This window comes from Cupressus sempervirens, chromosome 1, assembly GCF_028749045.1.
Source record: "Cupressus sempervirens isolate cs-2001-9-10 chromosome 1, ASM2874904v1, whole genome shotgun sequence".
In the NCBI taxonomy this organism is placed as follows: domain Eukaryota; kingdom Viridiplantae; phylum Streptophyta; class Pinopsida; order Cupressales; family Cupressaceae; genus Cupressus; species Cupressus sempervirens.
This window is the reverse complement of record NC_143118.1, coordinates 403,739,441-403,760,471: the sequence shown is the minus strand read 5'-3', so window position 1 is coordinate 403,760,471 and position 21,031 is coordinate 403,739,441. Positions and strand designations below refer to the sequence as shown.

General features: G+C 32.8%; 1 pseudogene; it reads left to right on the top strand.

The window, feature by feature from the left end:
* Positions 1-705: 705 nt before the first annotated feature.
* LOC149578002 (disease resistance protein Roq1-like) lies at positions 706-7,001 on the top strand (annotated as a pseudogene).
* The last annotated feature ends 14,030 nt before the right edge of the window (positions 7,002-21,031 follow it).

Below are 21,031 nucleotides of genomic sequence, written 5' to 3'. Positions count from 1 at the left end.
TGAATTTTCATGTGCATAAACAAGAAACAAAACCACCCCTATAAAACTTGTAGGCTTGAATTTAATCATTCAATAGCCAAACAAAGTTTGCATGGTGCATGAGTGTTCTTGTATTCTATGTGCAATTAATGCATACAAAAATTATCTCCACCTCTCTACAATAAGTTTGAAATTGCATATGCGACATCCACCTGCACATACTTCTTCTATTGTCTCCCACTCGACATTCTCCATCTCCTCCTCCTTGTTCTCTTCTACTCGTATACTTTTTTCACAAAGAAAGCTTGTTACAACACAATTGTGAAAATAAAAAAGATAAAATCAAATTTCCAATCTCTAACTGGGAGTACCCATGATAAGGATTATGGTAATTCCAAGGAAAATTCATTTATCCTTTTCATGGATATCAAGGGACAAATGGTGGCTATTAAGGGGGGATTGGAGTGTTTTGTGACCCAACTTGCTACTACAATTAAGTGGAAGGTCTTCTTTCTAATGGAGAGGAGATATGGTTTGGGTAAGAGGCCAATGAGTTTATAAATGGAGTATTCTTCACCGTCTTTTACTTTTTTATCTCTGGAAGAGGAAAGGGAAGGATTGTAGGGGACTTTTCAATAGTCCTTCTAGAAGGAGTAGTTTGATGAAATTCAATGGGGTTTTTAGAGAGGGATAAACCTTTTTACTTTCACCATTAGATGCAGCAAAATGGGTATGTTCTCTAACCATGGAACAACCTATGAATTAACGTATGTTTTCTTCATTCATATGGAAATCTCTTTGATTATGCATAAACTAGTTCATGTCATCCACTCTTCATCTTCTTTTGATCCATATTCTTACAAGTACCACCCAATGACTTTATTTTTCCTTTATAAATTTAATTCTAATCCTTGATCTAGATTTGGTGTTATTTTCTTTTGAGGTTTTTATTGGATAATCTCACCATATTTGAGAAACTCATCAAGTCATCCATATGTAAGAATGGGGAGTTTGATTTAATGGAAGTCTTATTGATTGTGCAATAATTAAGTTCACATCCTCCCATATTCATCATTGTTTTACTTGAGTACTTATAATTACTAACCAAGGAATTATTCTTTAACTTCCTTTTTCTAAATTCATGCGAGTGTTTTCCCTATGTAGTGCCTTGTTTGTCAAAATAGAATCTAGAGTAAGATCCATGCAATGCTAGATTTTGTGCACTAGTGAATTTTTTTTGGCATTCCTTTATGGATAAATTCCTTGAGTAGTCATAGTCTCTAGTCTATCAGAGTTGTACCACTCTATCTACATGACTTTCTTGTGTTTCATGATTGATGGATGTTAGTCATTCAATTATTCTACCTATTTGGGAAATATTTTTTTTAATGATAACACCTCTCACTTTTGCAAGGACTCTAGATCATGGTTGAAGATGACTTGAAGATTCACAAGGAGTAAGTGCAATTCTCTCATCAAAATTACTTTCTATTGCTAACCAAGAAGTCATAATATCTCTTATAGAACATAATAATGAATGGTAAAATATTCCCTCTACATTAACTAGCATCAATGAACTCATACTAGGGTTAGCTTGAAAGTTACCAGAATCTATGAATTTGTAAAAATAATTTTAGATTAGTGCATAGGAATACCACTGAAATGGATATGATATAAGACTAACTACTTCAACCTATCATGACTTGGCCAACAAAATAATTGTCACTAGTCTTTGAAATCTTCGTCTTTAGTGTGCTTATGATTACATATATGATATTGTGTTCTCTCTCTTCTTGAGACCTATCTTACTCCTCATTGTTGCAACATATGCATTGATCCTTGCAAATCATAGTTCATTTTCCTCATGTTATTTGGAATCATTAGTTAGTAATACAACTTATTTTCATGTTTGATATGATTATTCGAGTCCCATTTTTTGCAGTTCATAGTTGGTCATACTTCAAATTTATACTTTGTAATTTTATGATGCATTTTCATTTAGATTCAAAGACATCAAATTCATAATTGATACAAGTATCACTATGGAGGAGGTCAATATTCAAGCTTGACAAAAAAATTTGTCTATTCCATGGAAATCATAATGGTGGAGTTTTCTCTTGTCAGTTTTCTTTTAGTGGAATGAGCTTTTATTGTCTAGTCTGGGAAATTTAACCTACTCATGTCATTAAATATTGACTATTACCTTTATGATTTAGTCCAAAGACACTTCTATCTAACTTGGTTGCATTAACTTCTCATTCAAGTGAAACTCTATTGTATGATAGGTCTCATTTTATTTGATGATATTCTTGATTTTATGATTTTAATGTAATAGAGTATACTATGAGAATTTTTTATTATTTTAATATAAACTTTTCTTATTGAATTTTACCATTATGTTGCATTATAAGAAATCCATATGAAATTTGAAAAATATGTAGTAATTGTTTGATTTTAGACTTTTTATTCTCTTTGATAAATAGTAATAGTAAGTAAATATGCTGGTAAATTTGCAAGATAGATTGTCCAGACCATCTGCTCAATATGTCCCAAAATAGCCATCAGGAGGCATCATCTGTGATTTTCTTACTACCCTAGGAGGGATTTAATCAACAAAATAAACATCAAAATTTAATAAAATTTAATCCAACATGGGAATATTAATCTATGAATTCAATCTATACAATTAATTGTATTAAAGTAGTCAAGAATAGACAACATATTAATGATATCTATAGGCTCATGAGCATTCTAAAAATAGAACTATGTATGGCATAAATCCTCGTTCTACAAATTTTTCATTTTCTTCATATTTTGGATCATGCCCAAGCTCATCCAACCATTCATTAACCTTTTTGAGTTGAGATAACATTGTTGCAATATGGATTTTCTCTTGCTGCATTGGGCTTTGACTTGTTGAAGTTTCTGTGATATCTTTGTTTTCATTACAGAGTTGAAATCTAGTATTTAAGACATCCTCATTTAAAATAATATCAATTGAATTTTCCTAATCCTCTTGCTTATCAAAAACCTTACATCCTTATCCAACTATTCATTAACCCAATGGAAAGGAATTAATACCTCTAATGCCACCACAAAAGAAAAATCTTCCTTTTCAAAGAATCCTTTCCAAATTCAAGTAGAATTGTAGGAAGTGAATCCCATGACACATAAAATCTTGATAACAATCAAATTTGTATAAAATATTGGATTATGATGAATTTGAGAATGATAGTAGCAGTGTTGAAGATCTAATTGATGATGATTCAAGCATAGAGTCTAAGAATCTCACCTTACAGGTATACTATCATAATGCATTTAATATGCTTAATATTTCACAAGGCTAATTTTTCTTTTAAGATATGTAAATCTTGTCACATCATATTTCTTGCATCCTATAAGTTGATCTAGGGCTTCATTTTCTATGACTATAGGATGTTCTACTTTGAACCAAATGATATGTGTTATGTATTTGCACACAATTATATTTAAAAAATGATTACCAAGGGCCAATGTATGTTAATTTCATCATATTATAGGGCCTTTTCTTGTTGTAGATAACTATTTATGATCTTGAATATTTATGATAACTTTTGGAAGCATTTGTACTTGTCCTATATATACATACATACATAAATGCATAAATTCATCATATATCTATATTTATATTTATATATCCTCTAAAATTGTATGTTAGGTGCATAAGGTGTCTCATCAAGGCTATGTAAATCATTCAAGTTTCAATTAGCTTTCTATGTTTACAACCTAGTTGGATTCAAGCATGACCCACCTAGGGCTTGCTAGAAAAAATAGCAAACAACATCTTTTGACCTCCAATCTTTTGCAAGGTAAAGTACATTGTGTCTAGTTTCATTTTCCCAAGAGACATAAAGTTTCAATTGTGGTAATGATTTTTAGACATCATTTTACAAAGCACTACCCAATTATGGCCTGGAACTGGCAATGACTAAAGAAAATTAAACTATGCTAACAAAATAGGACTAAAACCCTCCAAACTTTGTACAAAAGTCCCTAACAATATATTCTAACTATTCAACACAAAAATATAACAATTTCAATCCATATTCATATAGTTGTAACACTTGCAAAACTTTCTACATTCCAAAACCCATTTTCTCATTCACTTTCCAATACTCCAACTCCCAACCATACCTAGGATTTGGAGTAGGCTTAAGTAGGTTAAAAACACTTGCCTCAATCAATTCCAGGTCAATCATAACTATTTTTTTCTCATCTTGGTGTATATGCAACTTTTGTGCAAAATGTTGCTCAAGTTGCAACATGACAACTTTGACAACATTTGCAATTTTGACAACTTCAATACAATACTTGGCTTCCTTGCAATGATTGGATGAAATTTGATGCCTAGTGGTGTTTTTAGACTTATTAGACCCGAATCAAACTATTTTGGTCCTTTGACCCATGCTTTAACTTTTTGACAAAGTTTGACCCATTTGGAAAACTCTTGCATTTGCTTAACAACTTTTGGCACTATTGATATCAAAGTTTCAAAAAACTAAGAAAAAATTGAAGGACTTCAAAAATCACACACTTGGGCTATGGTTTAACCCTTATTACATCCTTGACTCAGTCCTAAGTCTACAAGCCAAAAATTTGCACTAGGATTTGAGTGCATCCTTGGGGTGCTCTTGCACCATATTCTTAGTAATGTGGGAATCAATAATCTAATCAATTCTCTCAAACTCCTTATCTGGAAATTGATGTGTTGATAGATTCAAAAAATTTGAAAGTGTATAATGATATTTACCTCAAATTTGAAGTTACATGTTTTGTGTCTAATGTTTGCCTCAAATTGCAACAAGCCAAAGGCATAAGTCAATTGCAAGGTCAGGTACTAAAAGATTTTTTGAATGTAGAATTCCAAGTAAATGATGTTTCTCATGGAAAATCTCTCATCAAAGATCATTTAAGATATCTGTGTTCCCTTGTGATTCTTGATGATGTTGATAACTCTACATAAGTGAATGTAATTAGGGAGATTGGTTTGGGCCAGGTAGTAGAAATATTGTCACAAATAATGATAGAAATGTTTTGAGTGGTAAAAAAAGATGATAAAATTTATGACTTGAAGGGAGATCTTGATGATCAAGCTCTTCTATTATTAAGTTCACACAGTTTTCTCCAGCAAAGACCTGATAAAGCATTTGAAGATATTTCTCTCATGGTTGTAAAATATTGTGATGGATTGCCACTTTCACTAGAGGTAATTGAGGGCCTCTTGTATGGCAAGTGAGAGAGAAGCCTTTGGTTTGAAACATTGAAGCACCTGGAGAGCACCATGTATGATAGCATCCATGGAAAGCTCAAAATCAGCTACGAAGGTATTAATTCTAATGAGAAGGAAATATTCCTATACATAGCTTGTATATTTATTTGTAAAGTGACTGGAACAACAATCATATTTTGGGGAGCTTCAAATTTGGTGACAAACATAAATGTGATGAAATGTGTATTCAGGTCCCTTGTTAGAATAAGTGATTATGGAAAATTCATGATGCTTGATCACCTACATGATATGGGAAAGGCTATTGTCATAAATGAATCCATAGATCTTGGCAATCATAGCGACCTATGGAAGCTACATGAAGTGTAACAAGTGCTAAGAGTTATCAAGTAAAGAAAGATACTTGGATACTTATGATAATTTATCTTTAAGGGAAGAACTAAGTATGAGTTTTCTTGTGCTAATACTATTTAAATAATTGGTTAGGAAATAAAGTGTGTTGGGTATCTTATATTAGATGGAGAATTGGATAGGGAAGATCTTTTCTTGGACACAAAATGTTTGGAATCAATGCAAAATCTACAACTACTATGGTTAACTTGCATGACAGTATGTGGTGGCTTTAAAAATTTATATTCACATTTAAGATAGTTGAAAATAGAATTTTGTACTGGCTTGGATCACCTAGAATATGCAACATCTAGCTATATTAGATCTGAATGGAACTAATATCAAAACTCTATGGAGCTAGGGTTCAAAACCAAAGGTAATTTTTGGATCATGGAAGTATTCTTTTCCTTTTTCTTATTTTTTTTTCCAAAGAAATTAATGTGTATTAATGCTTCAATAGGTTCCTAAAAATATCAAGGTCCTAAACCTTAAATGTTGCCTACATCTCAATGAACTTCCTAATCTATCATACCACACATCTCTTATAGCCCTCCACCTAAATGATTGCAAAAAATTGTCAAGGTTACCAATCTATTTTTATCTACTACAATAGCCGAAATATCTAGATATGTCCTTTTCAAAGGACTTAGAGCTATTGGATGGCATAACAAAGCTAATTTCACTTAAGCATCTTCACCTATTCTATTGTTATGGTATAAAATTATTTCCCAACCATATTCTAAATATTGAACTCCTTTAAATGCTTGATCTATCATCAATTGGAATACAAGAGTTTCTTGATCTACCTTCTAGGATTTTTTTTTAAAATGTTTTACTGCAATGCTTTAGATTAAACATCTTTCTTGAGCCTATAAAGAAATTGAAATATCTAACACATTTGGACATCATTAGATGTCATGGTCTAATTTATTTACCATCATCAATAGGTGAACTAAAATGCCTATCTAGTTTGCAGATGAAAGAATGAATGACGATATCTCATTTGCCAGCAAAAATTACAAAGTTGGTCTCTCTAAAAGAATTAGTGATGAACAGCTATTGGATCCTAATGGAACTTCCTCAAATGGGAGACCTCATGCACTTGGAATATCTTCTTTTGAATGGTTGTAGTAAGCTCAAGACTTTTCCATTAGATATTGGTGAGCTCAAATCTTTGATGTTTTTAGACTTGGGGTATTGCAGTAGTTTGACAAGTTTTCCTAGGTCAATAGGTGAGCTAAAATATTTACTCTCTCTAAACATGCATAAGTGCATATGCATAGAGAAACTTCCAAAAGAACTCTATAAAATTTCAACTCCAAAGAACCTTAAACTTTATAAATGCTATAAACTAGTTGAGCTATAAAATCTCAATTGACTTATACCATTCATGTAAGGAGAAGGAATATCTCTATGGGGGAAATATACAACATGAAGAACTATAATGTATGGAAGAGAAGCTGAGATTTTTTTAGTATATGAACAACTGATGTCAATCCTAAGAGATGGTGAACGAAGTAGTGTTCCAAATGATTTTAGATTTTATTGATGAAGAGGATTTGGAAAGATGAGAATGGTAGCAATAGTAGAGTATTGTTTGGTATTCTTGGAACCTAGATATTTTTCATCTATGTTTCCATCAATACTAAAGGGGAATATTATTAGCATGAATATTGATGGTATTCCTTTTGGGGAGCATCCTAAGCATTGGAGAGCATGTGGAAGTATTGACATGTTGCATTCATGACTATATTTGTCATTGATGTCAATAGAGCTATAGTTCTAGGAAGACTAGCAGAGTAGCAAACAGAGATCATGATCATACAGATAGATTTTTTATGTTCTTGTGATTTACAATTAAGGACATGTTCCACACTATGTCTTGATGATGAGGTTAAGTGTGCATAACATAAGTAAAAGAGATATAGTACATATATATGATTTATAGAGAGAAGTGCATAAATAGAGTACATGTTAAATAGCTTTTGATGATTGGATTTAATCTCCTAATAAAGATATAATCAAGGTATGCAAAATTATACACTAATAGAGGATAGTCTGATAATGATAGCGGTGAGTGTGCAAGTCCTGAAGTGACACATGTGAGAAGTTGTATACACTATGAGCCAACAGTTCTACATGATTGTGAAATAATTAACTAGCTTATTGTTGTCCTATTATAATTAATTAAGAAAGCCTCAAAGCTAACTCAAGGAATTATTTTGAGGACTTGGTACAAAAGAAAGTATTTTCCTTGATTGTAAAGGTGTTTCGAATGTGAAGTGGTCAAGCAAGTGTGAAAAAGAGAAGAGTATTTGGCAAATGTAAGGAAGTGATCCAAAGGATTATTAGATGCAAATTTTTTGATCTTATATAGAGATTAGAAGGAGAAGAAGTCCAGTTGATAGGATAGACAAAGAAAAAGGAAAAGTACAATTTAGTTCTATTATTCTACAAAGAATAATACAAAGATCATTTGGATAGTGAGTTCATTGGTTTTTCCCCTAAAGCTATTTGGACAGTGAATCCATTTTCCTTTTACAACTCCTAACAGGGTTGGAATCTCCTAACATGGATTAAAATTCTCCTAATAGGGATTGATTATAGTGAATACTTTTATAGACTCTTAATAGTGTCCATCCTCTAACAAGGAATGTTTATATAAGTACATCATCATGTGGGTAGCATCCCCAATAGGGTTTTCCCTATGATAAAGGGCTTTCCTAGTTAACATATCAGGTGTTATTGTGTGTGAGTTTCTTTTTGTGGTTTCTAATTATATTGTTCATATGGTTAAGATTTAATAAGGTTGATAATTGTGATAATAATTATACAACTAATTGATCCCCCCCCCCCCCCCCTTCTTAGTTATATTAGCAAACTATATATTCTATCATATAATCCATCTAGATTTCAAAAATTTAAAATATGATCAGTCCCTTGTCCATTGGATTATTACTCACAGAATCTTGACACATAGAACCAGATCTATCTTATCACTTTGTGAAGAGGAGAACAATACTCAGGCTAAAATCTCATTCTCTTCATGATCTTCTTTTAGACAACTTTCAATTCTCCCAAATTCATATCAAGAATTTACATAACATATTAGATTGTTAGAAAAATATGAACTAAGATATAATTCAAAGTGAATTATAATTGAAATTTAGTAGACATTATCATCAAATTCTAGAAAATCAAAAGTAATACAAGAAGAGACAAGATCTAGATTGGGTAACAAAACTATAAATACTTTTGTATTATCTTCTTTTCATCTAAAAGATACAACTCAGTGTCAACTTCAGTGAGAAAAACTTAAACTAGACTCAGCCCTCTAACTTTGTATCTCCATTAATGGCATTTCTAAACTAATACAATTATATAGCTATGGAATGACTCAAATTATGAAAGTGTATGTTCCTTCAAAAATGAATAATTGGACCAATCCTCTAGCCTTGGGAACTCATTTATATAGGATGAGTTGCAACAACATTCAGGCATAGAAGGAAAAGGATAGTTTTCTTGAACAAAATATAGTTACAAAAAGGACAAATATATCACTATCTTTAACCCACAAGATGGTTGAATTAAGCACAAGTGGCATCTTTCAATTGATTTGAAAGTAGTTTCATGATTTTTTATGAAGGTATACCCATAGTAGATGAAACAAAAGAGTAAGGTATCATATTATGATAACTAGTTTTCCTTTACTAACAATAATTAGTTGTCATGCATTCTATTTGTTTGTGTTTTGTGGTGGGGCAGGAGCTTCTTCAATTTTCCCTTTTTCTATCTCATCAATAGCCTTTTTCTTTTTCTCTTATATCATTTCTCCTAAAGATGATGTGACCAATTTTTCTACTTCCTCAATTATTATAAGATCTTTTTCAACTGATTACTACTCTTTGTCAGTTGTGTACATGCCCTATGATTTTTCTTCTACTACCACCTATGAAGATTCTACTATTGAGGCATTTTTTTTCACCCATTCATTATAAACTAAGTCATCATGCCAATTAAAATTAAGTATTTATTTCTCCTTAGTTGTGATGCTCTTGCTCATCTTATTTATTTCTTTGAACTTAGGCCAAAATGAATCAAAGAATATTTGAACATATACTATTGATGCAGGAGCATCCAGGGTCGCCTTGTAATCCTACTAATTTTTGTTCATTCCACAAGTTGGTTCCTAACAATTCCTTCATGTGCCTAGCAGTTCCTTAATGAGTTGAGTTACTAAAGTAATTCCTTCATGTGCCAAGTTACTATAGCAATTCCTTCATGTGTCAAGTTACCCTGTGTATGTTGAGTGACCCTTCATGAGCCGAGTTACCTAGTGTATGCCAAGTGTCTTTTCATGTGCCAAGTTACCCAATGTATGTCGAGTGTTAGCATTTGGACGTAATTTTTGTAAGCTGACTTGTAGAATTTATTTCAATTGCGACATTTAAGTTAAGATCTTTTCTTGGGATGTGTCCAGACCATTGTTGGTTTGGCCCTCCTCTTATGTAATGTTCTAGAATAATTTGTAAGTCATTTTGGAAAGTATATATAGAGTGTGTAGGCTTAGAGTTAGGCAAGTTTTTGGGGGAGCAGATGGGAGAGTAGAATTGAAAGTGTTTTAGCTGGATCTTTGAATGTGAATGTATTTGTAATTGGTTGTAACCCAGAAGGCCTTACAGCTAGGCATGTATGAAGATATTTTGAGGAATCAATAAAAGTACTTCACTGTTCTTCCTCCTTTGGTTGTTATTCCTTATGTTTGCTTCTGTTGTGTTAACTCTTACAGGGTGGTTTGGATAGCTAGGTGAGTCTTTGGCCCTAGTTATTCATCTCTTTCCTATATCAATTCATATCAGAGTTTGAGGTTCATCCTTGTGGAGATTGGATTGTGTAGAACCCTGATTTGGATTTGGTTGTAGGGTGGCAGATCAACAAATTTGACTTATAACTTGTAGAGGGTTACAATCATGCAAGAACCTAATTTGTAAAGATGGTTTTTAGTAGGGGAAATAATTTTGATAATGCTATATTGGATCAGTTGAGACAAATTGTAGCCAGATTAGATGCTATGCAGATAGCCCAAAAAAGGAGGAGTGCATCTTGAAGATGTGAGTGATGATGAATTGATAGCATCAAACCATAACCCAAAACTTGAAGAAGATCAAGATGATGAAAGATTGTTGTGAGTGTTGTCTAGGGAAAATTCAAAGCCTGTTGTAGAAGTTGTTTCACATGATGTAAAATTGGATACCAATGTTGTGTTTGATTAGATCTCTAATATGGAGAAGTTATTTGAGTATGAAAACACAAGGTGAAGATTACAATCACTAGGTTGAAAGCTCATGCATCACTATGGTGGGAGCACTTGCAAACTAGTAGACAAAGGAGAGGAAAGGAGAAGATTAGAACTTGGCCAAAGATGGTGAACAAGGTAAAGAACAAATTTCTTCCTGTTGATTACCAAGATAGCTTGTTGAGAAAGATGCAAAATTTGAAACAAAAAGACATGACTGTGAAAGAATATACCAAGGAATTCTATAGATTGGACATCAGATCTGGACATGTGGATGATGATGTTAGAAAATTTCATGGTACATTAATGGATTGAGATATGGAATTCAAGATGAAATAAGTTTTGTGAAGTTGAAAAGTGTAGAAGAAACATATCAATATGCCTTGAAAGCTAAGGAGATCTTGACAAAAAAGCATGAACAAAGACAAAGAGGTATAGGTGGTAGATTCCAGAGAGGCAGAGGTAGATCTTATGGAAAAAGTGGTAGATATGATAGTTCTATGCAAGATAAAGGCAAATCTAAATGGAAGAATGATGACAAAGGAAAGACCAAATGGAAAAGTGGTAATTCTTACCAAGAAGGCACTAATTCTTACTAAGGAAGAGGTAATTCCTATTCTAGAGGTGGATTTCATGGTAATTATTTCAGATGTGGTAAAGAGGGACATAGATCTTTTGAATTTAGATCCTCTAAAAGTAGGCAAGGTAACACAAATGTTGTGATTCTAGGAGATGGTGAGGGTTCACCAAGTGGACCTAAGGCTGGAGAAAATATGATGGTGAGAAAAACCTTATGTAATAAGGGAAGTGATGAGGAACCTATTTTAAGGAGAAGTATTTTTAAGACAAGATGTAAGATGGTTGGAAAATGTTGCAAAGTGATCATTAACAATGGAAGTTTGAAAAATCTGGCATCAGAAGAGCTAGTTACCAAGTTGCAGTTATAGAGGTTGAAACATCCCAAACCTTATCATGTTTCATATATCAAAGATGAGCATAAGATACTGGTAAGTTAGCAATGCCTTGTGAAGTTCAAAATTGGACATTACTTTGATGCAGTTTTGCATGATATTATGCCCATGGATTTTTGTCATATTTTGTTGGGTAGACCTTAGCAATATGATAGATATGTTGTACATGATGGAAGATTGAATAAATATACTCTTTGGGTAAATGGGAAGAAACAAATATTGCTACCTTTAATTGAAAGTCCAGATGAGGTTAATTGTACTGCTATAAAAGTTTGCATGGTTAATGAAAAACAATTTGAAAAGGAAATGAAAAAGAATCAAGTATGTTTTGTCATAGTTCCTAGAGGACTGAGTGCTGGTAGTAATGACCAAGCAATAGAAGCTAGTAATGACTGAGTGATAGCAGATAGTGATAGCCAAGTACCAGTAGAAATTATAGAATTGTTAAATGAGTATAAAGACATTATTGTTGATGATATTCTTGATGTTTTACCTCTAGTAGGAAGTATAAGTCATTGTATGGATCTGATTCTTGCAGCTAGTTTTCCAAACAAAGCACCATATAGATTGACACCTGTAGAGAATGAAGAACTTAACAGAGAAGTGCATGAGTCATTGCAAAAAGGCTTGATCAAAGAAAGCTTGAGTCCATATGATATACCTACTATATTAGCACCCAAAAAAATGGAGAATGGAGGATTTGTACTGATTCCAAAGCCATTAACAAGATAATAGTGAAATATAGGTTTCCTATGCTGAGGATCGATGACATAATAAATTTTTGAGTGGAGCAAAGTATTTTACCAAAATTGATTTGAAGAGTGGCTATCATCATATCAGAATTAGAGAAGGTGATGAATAAAAGACTACTTTCAAGACAAAGGATGGGTTGTATCAATGGTTGGTTATGCCTTTTGGATTGACTAATGCACCTAGTACTTTCATTAGGTTGATGAATGAAGTTCTGAAAAGATTTTTGGGTAAGTTTGTGATTGTTTATATGGATGATATTATGATATTCAGTAAGACTAAGAAAGAACATCTTGAGCATATTAGACAAGTATTGTAGATGTTGAAAGAGGAAAAGTTGTTGATTAATCTGATAAAGTGTTCTTTTATGCAAGTGAAGATTGTGTATTTGGGATTTTTGATTTCAGCTAATAGATTAAAGATGGATCCTAAGAAGGTTAAAGCAATTTTGGAATGGCCTACACTTGAAAATGTGGGTGAGGTAAGATAATTTCATGGTTTGGCTAGTTTTTACAAAAAATTTATAAAGAATTTCAGTGCTATTTGTAATGCTCTAATTGAGACAATGAGGGGAGATAAAAAGGAATTCAAGTGGACACATAGAGCTGATAAGAGTTTTGATACTTTGAAATAAAAGGTTGTTGAATTACCTGTATTAGCTTTACCTAATTTTAACAAAGTATTTCAAGTTAAATGTGATGCAAGTGGTAATGCAATAGGAGTTGTATTAAGTCAAGAAGGTAAGCCTATTGCTTTCTTTAGTGAAAATTTGAATGATGCTAAAAGGAATTATTTTGTGTATGATCAAGAATTTTATGCCATTGTTCAAGCATTGAAGAAGTGGAGACATTATTTGATTCTAAGGAGTTTATGTTGTATACTAATCATAAAGCTTTACATTACTTGGGAAGTAAAAATAAATTGAATCAGAGACATATGAAGTGGGTTGATTATTTGTAGAGTTTTAAATTTTTCATTAAGCATAAGAGTAGAGTTACTAATAGAGTTGTTGATGCATTGAGTAGGAGATGTTCCTTGCTAATAGAAATGAAGGTTGAAATTCTTGATTTCGATGAAATGAAAGAGTTGTATGATGTTGATCCTGATTTTTCTAAGGTGTGGAGAGAGTGCAAAGCACCAAATCTGACAGATCACATAGGTAAGTATGATGAGTATTTCATTCAAGAAGATATGTTGTTAAAAGGTATTCAATTATGTATTCCTAAAAGTTCTATGAGGTTGAATCTAATTAAGGAAAAGCAAAGTGGTGGATTGGATGGACATTTTGGAATTGATAAGACAATGAGTTTGTTGAAAGAGAAGTATTATTGGCCACAAATGTATAAGGATGTCCTAAAATTTGTAAAAATTTGTGGAGTTTGTCAAGTTGCAAAGGGAGTGAGTCAAAATACTAGTTTGTATACACCTATTTTTGTTCCTAAGAAACCTTGGACTGACATTAGTATGGATTTTGTTCTTGGATTTCCTAAAATAATGAAAGGGTATGATTCCATATTTGTTGTAGTGGAAAAATTTTCTAAGATGGCTCATTTCATACCATGTAAGAAGACATTAGATGTTGAGCATATTGTTGAACTTTTCTTTAAAGAGATTGTGAGATTTCATGGATTACCAAGAAGTATTATTTCAGATAGAGACAATAAGTTTGTTAATTATTTTTGGAAGACTTTGTGGAAGAAGATGGGTACTAAATTGAAGTTTAGTTCTACATTCCATCCACAAACAAATGGATAGATAGAGGTTGTGAATAGAAGCTTGGGCAATTTGCTAAGATGTTTAATTGGGATTAATCCAAGTAATTGGGAGATGGTATTGGCACAAGCTAAATTTGCATATAAAAATTTTGTGAATAGGAGTATAGGGAAGACACCTTTTGAGATTATTACTAGAATTCATCTCAGAAGCATATTAGATTTGAGAAATGTTGCTAGTGAAGAAAAGAGAAGTGTTGCAAGAGAAGAATTTGTTGATTTTATGGAGTCTTTGCATAAGGAAGTGAAGTTGAGGTTGGAACAAAGTAATCAAAAGTATAAGGAGAATGTTGATAAGTCTAGAAGACACCATGATTTTCAAGTTGGTGATGAGGTGATGGTTCATCTAAAGAAAGGAAGATTCCCAGTTGGAACATACAGTAAGCTGAAGATGAAGAAACTTGCAGCTTGTAAGATCTTGAAGAAGTTTAACAGTGGTAATGCTTATGAAGTTAAGTTACCTGATGAAATGAATATATCTTCTATATTCAATATTATTGATTTTTATAAGTATCATGAGTCAGAGGATGAATTTGTTGTATTAGATGATTATCATAAGAAGCAAATTGAAGAAGTTGAATAGATATTGGATCAAAGAGTTGGAAAGAGCACAAGAGGAAAAGATTACTATGAATGTTTTGTGAAGTGGAAGAATAGACCTATTGAAGATGCTTCATGGATTTCTAAATTTGAGTTGGATTCAACTTAGGTTGTGGCATCTTGATGATTCAGGAGAATAATTTCTTTTAACCCTGATTGTATGATGTAGGAGCATCCTAGGTTGCCTTGTTATCTTGCTCATTTTTGTTTGTAAGTTAGTTCCTAGCAATTCCTTCATGTGCCTAGCAATTCCATCATGTCCCTAGTAGTTCCTTCATGTGCTTAGTGGTTCCTTCAAGTGTCAAGTTGCTATAGAAATTCCTTCATGTGCCAAGTTAGTGTAGCAATTCCTTCATGTGTTGAGTTACCCAATGTATGTCGAGTGACTCTTCATGTGTCGAGTTACCCAATGTATGTCAAGTGTCTCTTTATGTGCTAAGTTACCTAGTGTATGCCGAGTGTCAGCATTTGGACATGATTTTTGCGAGCCAACTTGAGGAATTTATTTTGATCGTGACATTTAAGTTAAGATCTTTTCGTGGGATGTCTCTAGACCATTGTTCAATCGGACCTCCTCTTATGTAATGTTATAGAATAATTTGTAAGCCATTTTGGCAAGTATATATAGAGTTTTTAGGCTTAGATTTAGGCAAGTTTTTGGGGGAGCAGATGGGAGAGCAGAACTAAAAGTGTGAATTTGTAGTTGGATCCTTGAGTGTGAATGTATTTGTAATTGGTCATAACCCAGAATGCCTTCCAGCTAGGCATGTATGAAGATGTTTTGAGGAATAAATAAAATTATTTCTCTTCTTCCTCCTTTGGTTGTTGTTCCTTGTGTTTTCTTTTGTTGTGTTAACTCTTGTAGGGTGGTTTGGATAGTTGGGTGAGCCCTTGGCCCTAGTTATTCATCTCTTGCATGTGTCGACTATTTCCTCAATTGTTCTAGCAAACCAAATATTATCCTCATTTTTTATAATGTTAATCATTCATGAACTCATTATTTATTTCAATTGATTTCCTCACATTTCTTTTGATTTGAAATTAATTGGGTTACTTAAAACATGGGGAAAGAGATCAAAACTCTTACTTTCATACCTGGAAAAACATACTTTCATCTTTATATGAAAAATATTCCTTTTTGCATCAAAATCCAATAGGTTAGTGGTCTATCATATTTTTTTCAATGAATGTATTTGTGTCAGTTTTATTGATGATATTGACACACCAATTAGTTAGATCTTGTTCTATATTGATCTATTTATCTAGAATTGATCTCAAAACAAATTTTTTCTTATTAAAATCGACCCACATATCTATGAGTTTAGAAATTTCAAAGTGAAACATAGGCTAGTTAACATAGTCAACCAAAAACATAATAGCATCCCTAGTTTTATTCTCATATTTTATGTAATGCTTCCACTTAGTCAGCCCTGAGTTCAGCTTTTTCTTCTTCCAAGTCCTCCTTGGTATAATATTATTGATGTTGAGGGGTTTCTATAATATCAATAATAGGTCCAATAGGAGGAGGTGGAGTAGGGGATACTGCAATCATTTCTTGACTTGGTTCTTCCACCATCTTTCTTTTTCATTTTTGTTTTTCCAAGTTGATAATAATTATTTCCATTTCACTAATTTTTATGCCTCATTCATCATAGATTTCCAAAACTTTTTCAAATCTAGTATTTAAATCAATGAAATTTTTTTTTTCCTTTATGGTTACATCCACATTGAAATCAACCACTGCTTTACTCATTAGAGCTAATTATTTGTTGTCAGTTTTGAACACTTTGTATACCGTCAAGCTCCTTGTATGTTTTGAATATGAATAATCTTTAGACTCTAGACTCATTCCTTTTCTGTATTGACCACATCACTAATGCTTGGTGGTATCTACTATATTTTATTCCTTTATGAGCCTCCTTGGTTTCTTCTTCTATTCTAAACTTTATTTCCTTTTCTTTTCTTATGCATCAAAAACCATGGCATTGAGACACCAACATCCTTCAACAATTTCCTCCCAACCTTTGGAGTTATCTAGTCAAAAAATCTCATTAGCTCATATTTAACTTCCTCTTCTATTGCATAATCCTTTCTGTTAGGTTTTTTTTCTTTTAATTTCTTGCATTTTGCCTCAAAATTTGATATATTCATTCTCCAAAAGAATTGACTAAATGTCCTAGATTTAACAAAATCATCATCAAAAATAAAATTCTTAGAGGCATGTTCTATGGAAAGATTCATTTCCCTCCCCTTGAAGTCTTCAACTGTGAGGTTTAGAGCTGGCATTGGAGGCTCTTGTGGCACTCCTTCCTCTAATTTTTATGTTCTTATTAAAACATCATGATGGCCTCACATTTCTCTAAGTTTCTCTCTTAGCTTATTTTCACTATCAAAATGCATAGGAATCTAGGAAGGTTAATATTCCTCAAACCTTGAAGAGATTGCCACTTCTAACTTCTATCTCTTCGTAGAAGGCTCTAAGGGAGGTCTTTTAGGATATTTCCTTTGGTATACTGGAACTAGATGTGCCTCTATGTTCCTAGCTATGGTATATCTAGTTCTCGTTTGGTGGATATGATATCCTAGATTTATGATAGATTTTCTTGCAAGCTTCCTGTCCACCTCCTTTTCCTGATATGGATATGTATTTGTTAAAACTTCCTTTTTCTCATTCAAGACTTGGATAATCTCAACAAAGTATGACATCAATTTACCAATTTTTTCACCCCAGATTTTTTATCTCCTAACTGATGATAGTCTTAATCAAGAGCATTTAAAAATTTTGTAACTTTACTGAAGACTCAACATTTTTCTTTATTAACATCTTGTTCTTATAAGGGTAATTCATTTCTTATGACATCCTTAGGGTAATAGAAGTTATGACTATAGCTCTTGGACTTAGTACTTTTTTTAAACATTTCATAAAACCCCTTAGGGTTTGCAAACTAGTGTGTGACTGGGCCATTCGATACTTATCCAAAAAATTGCCAAGTTGCTTCTAGCCACCTTTTGTTATTATGAATTGGTGGGCCACTATAAAATTACAAAAAAATGTTCCTCTTGATCTTCCCACCAATTATCTTTCTTCAAGTCCCCCAACTTTCCATAAGAACTTAGGAACACCTACCTTGAGAGGAATGTGGTAGGGTAGAACATGAGGTTTTCCTTGAAAACCATAAACTCTAAAAATAGTAGAAATAAGTTAAGGTGTGACATCTCCCCAATTGTGGCTTACCTTCAACCTTGTTTCATATTCTTTTGGCCCAATTAATTCCAAGAAGGATCTAGGAACTTGAGGGTTGTCTTCAACTAGCAATGCCCTCATTTTTGAAGCAAAATATCTATCAAATCTAACCAAACATGCATCTATCACCTCCCAAGTCATGTTAGCACTCCATATCTATTATGACATGTTTTCTCCCTCTTTTTCCTTTTCCAACTTCATTTCCTTTTCAAAAATAGAAACACCCTTGAACAAGCACATATACATAAGCATAGAGTACCAGCCAAAAGGCTTATCAACTTTACTTCTGATTATTCCAATAAGTCCATTATGGATCTCCTCAAATAAAAAAGAAGCAAAATAAAAAATTGAGCTCATTCCATATTGTATTATTTGGGCTATCATATACATTAAGGGCACTAGGATATACTCCTGCTCATCTACACCAAAATATAGAGAGACATATAATGCCTGAGCCCTAGGGTTGAAATACTTTTTTAGCAGAGGCTCTGGGTTAGATGGTGTAACTAGTATTAAATTCCAAACTTTGGCAAAATTTTCTTGAAGGGGCCCACTCTTCAAGTATACCCTCTGTTAATCATAATTTTCCTGAAACTTCTCAAAATCAATTTCTTTGTGCAAGGTAGTGTTAGGGTTTAACATGAATACTTCCCTAATTACTTCTAATATTATTTTTATTATCACCTTAAATATGCCATCTCCAAAATGCTTTCTTATCAGTCATAGCACTAGGTCTTATTGTTGGAATTTACAAATGGTAAGATTAATGTTTGGAAGATTAATCCATGCATCTAACATATATATTCAACATGAAAGTAAAGACATGCATGAAAATAGATAACACAAGATTTTGGTCACCCAGAAACCTTCCAAAATGAGAAGGTAAAACTGGGGTGGGGATGACACCCACAACTTATCATTGTAGCAATATGTAACTAGTTAAGGTTACAAAGTCTGACCACTTCCAATGGTCTACCCTATGAAAGGGATACCCTATTAAAGTCTTTTCACCTTGTTAAAAGTGACCTATCTTAAGGACTTACAAACACTCACTTGGAATGTCACCATGTTAAAGGATTTAGCACCTTGTTAAAGGTTTACAACATGGTTGTTATGCCAACCTATCTCCACTGGATTTTCATTCCTAATACAATGGATACAAAGTATTAGAATGTGTTGACCTAATAACTTACAATCTTCTATTTCTAATTCCATATCCTTGTTCTACTCAATCTGTTCTAATCCATCTTGATCTGATATAACTCTATTCAAAGTACTAATGCTCTATTCTAACCAACTTGATTCTACAGTGTTGCTCTTTCCTCTAAGTCCTTACACCCCCTTTTTTCTCTTTCAAAACTTTGCTAGCATTCTTTCATGCATTCCACATGACTTCTTATATTCATCCTCTCAATACTAAATTATGGAGTTTCAACCTCCTTATAAAGGCATCAAGATTTAGGGTTAGATATCAATCTATGATTAATATTCATCAATCTTTTCTCGCTCAAGTCTTTACACTTTTCCTATTGGTTGCATGCTTTCTCCATTTTTTTGATTAGCTACATGTTGATTGCATAGGGAATGTAATAAATTTCATCTTATCTTTTAGATCCTTCGAGATTCATCTTGAGTTGGCTCAAAAAATGGTTTACATCTGAGTTTGTGAAGGCAAAAACTCATATGTTGATTTTGTGTTACTTGGCACTTGTTGATTGCTAATGCTCGGCATATATAGGATTTTTGTCTTTCTTAGCTCGTATAGTAACTCTGTCTCACTCAGCTGCTATACTTTGCTCAACACCTATAGTGACTCTAGATCACTTCTCACTCGGCACTTGAAACTTGCTCAACATTTGAAGTTTACTTGGCACTTGTTGAATTTTTGACTTGACGCATACTATAGCTTGGTATCAACTTAGAATTTACTTAAGTGTGTTGACACTCAATTGTCAAAATCAATCTAAGACCAACAATCTCCCCCTTTGACATGAGTGTCAAAAACACTTAACTAAGCATTATGAATATGATCTTTATGAGTATAATATACATCTTCTTTGGCATATGTACAAAACTTCAAAAAACTTGTTCAAAATTTTGTAGAAGACTATATACCTCAAAAATTTGTAACTCCCCCTAAGCTGATGTGTCATTTCTATATCCAAAATTTCTTATGTTGTATTTGACTCATGTTGTTTCCATGCTCTACATTATCATTTTTCCCTTGTCTTCTATGTTTTTACTCTATTTTTTCTCCCCCTTTCACACATATTCCCTTGTGGTTTTTATATCCTTTTGGTTTTATGTCTATATCTCTCCTCAAAACTCAAAATTTTATTTTCTTCCCCTTTGGGTCTCATTTATTGTCTCCCTTAATTTATTATATCTCCCCCTTTTTGACACTTATGTCAAAGGGTCCTATGGATGAATTGAATACTTACCCAAAAAAGATTTATTTACCTTCATTAAGATCTTCAAAGAAGCATCCCAATTGTCTAATGCAATTTCCAGTACTTTAAGTTGGATGGTTGTCTTTACTGCAAGGTGTACTAGGCCTTTCAATGTAGAAAGATTGGGATATTTCTTTAAGACTTTCTCTACATAGGTCATTTATTTATGAAAAACTTCCATGTGAGGGGTTATTGTAGACTAAATTTGTATTACCTTGGCCTTGGTGTTAGCCTCATCTACTGTGAGTATAGCTAATTCTCTTTGTGCGTAGCAAAATGTTTCTCACTTTGAGTTGGATCCTTGGGTAGTTAC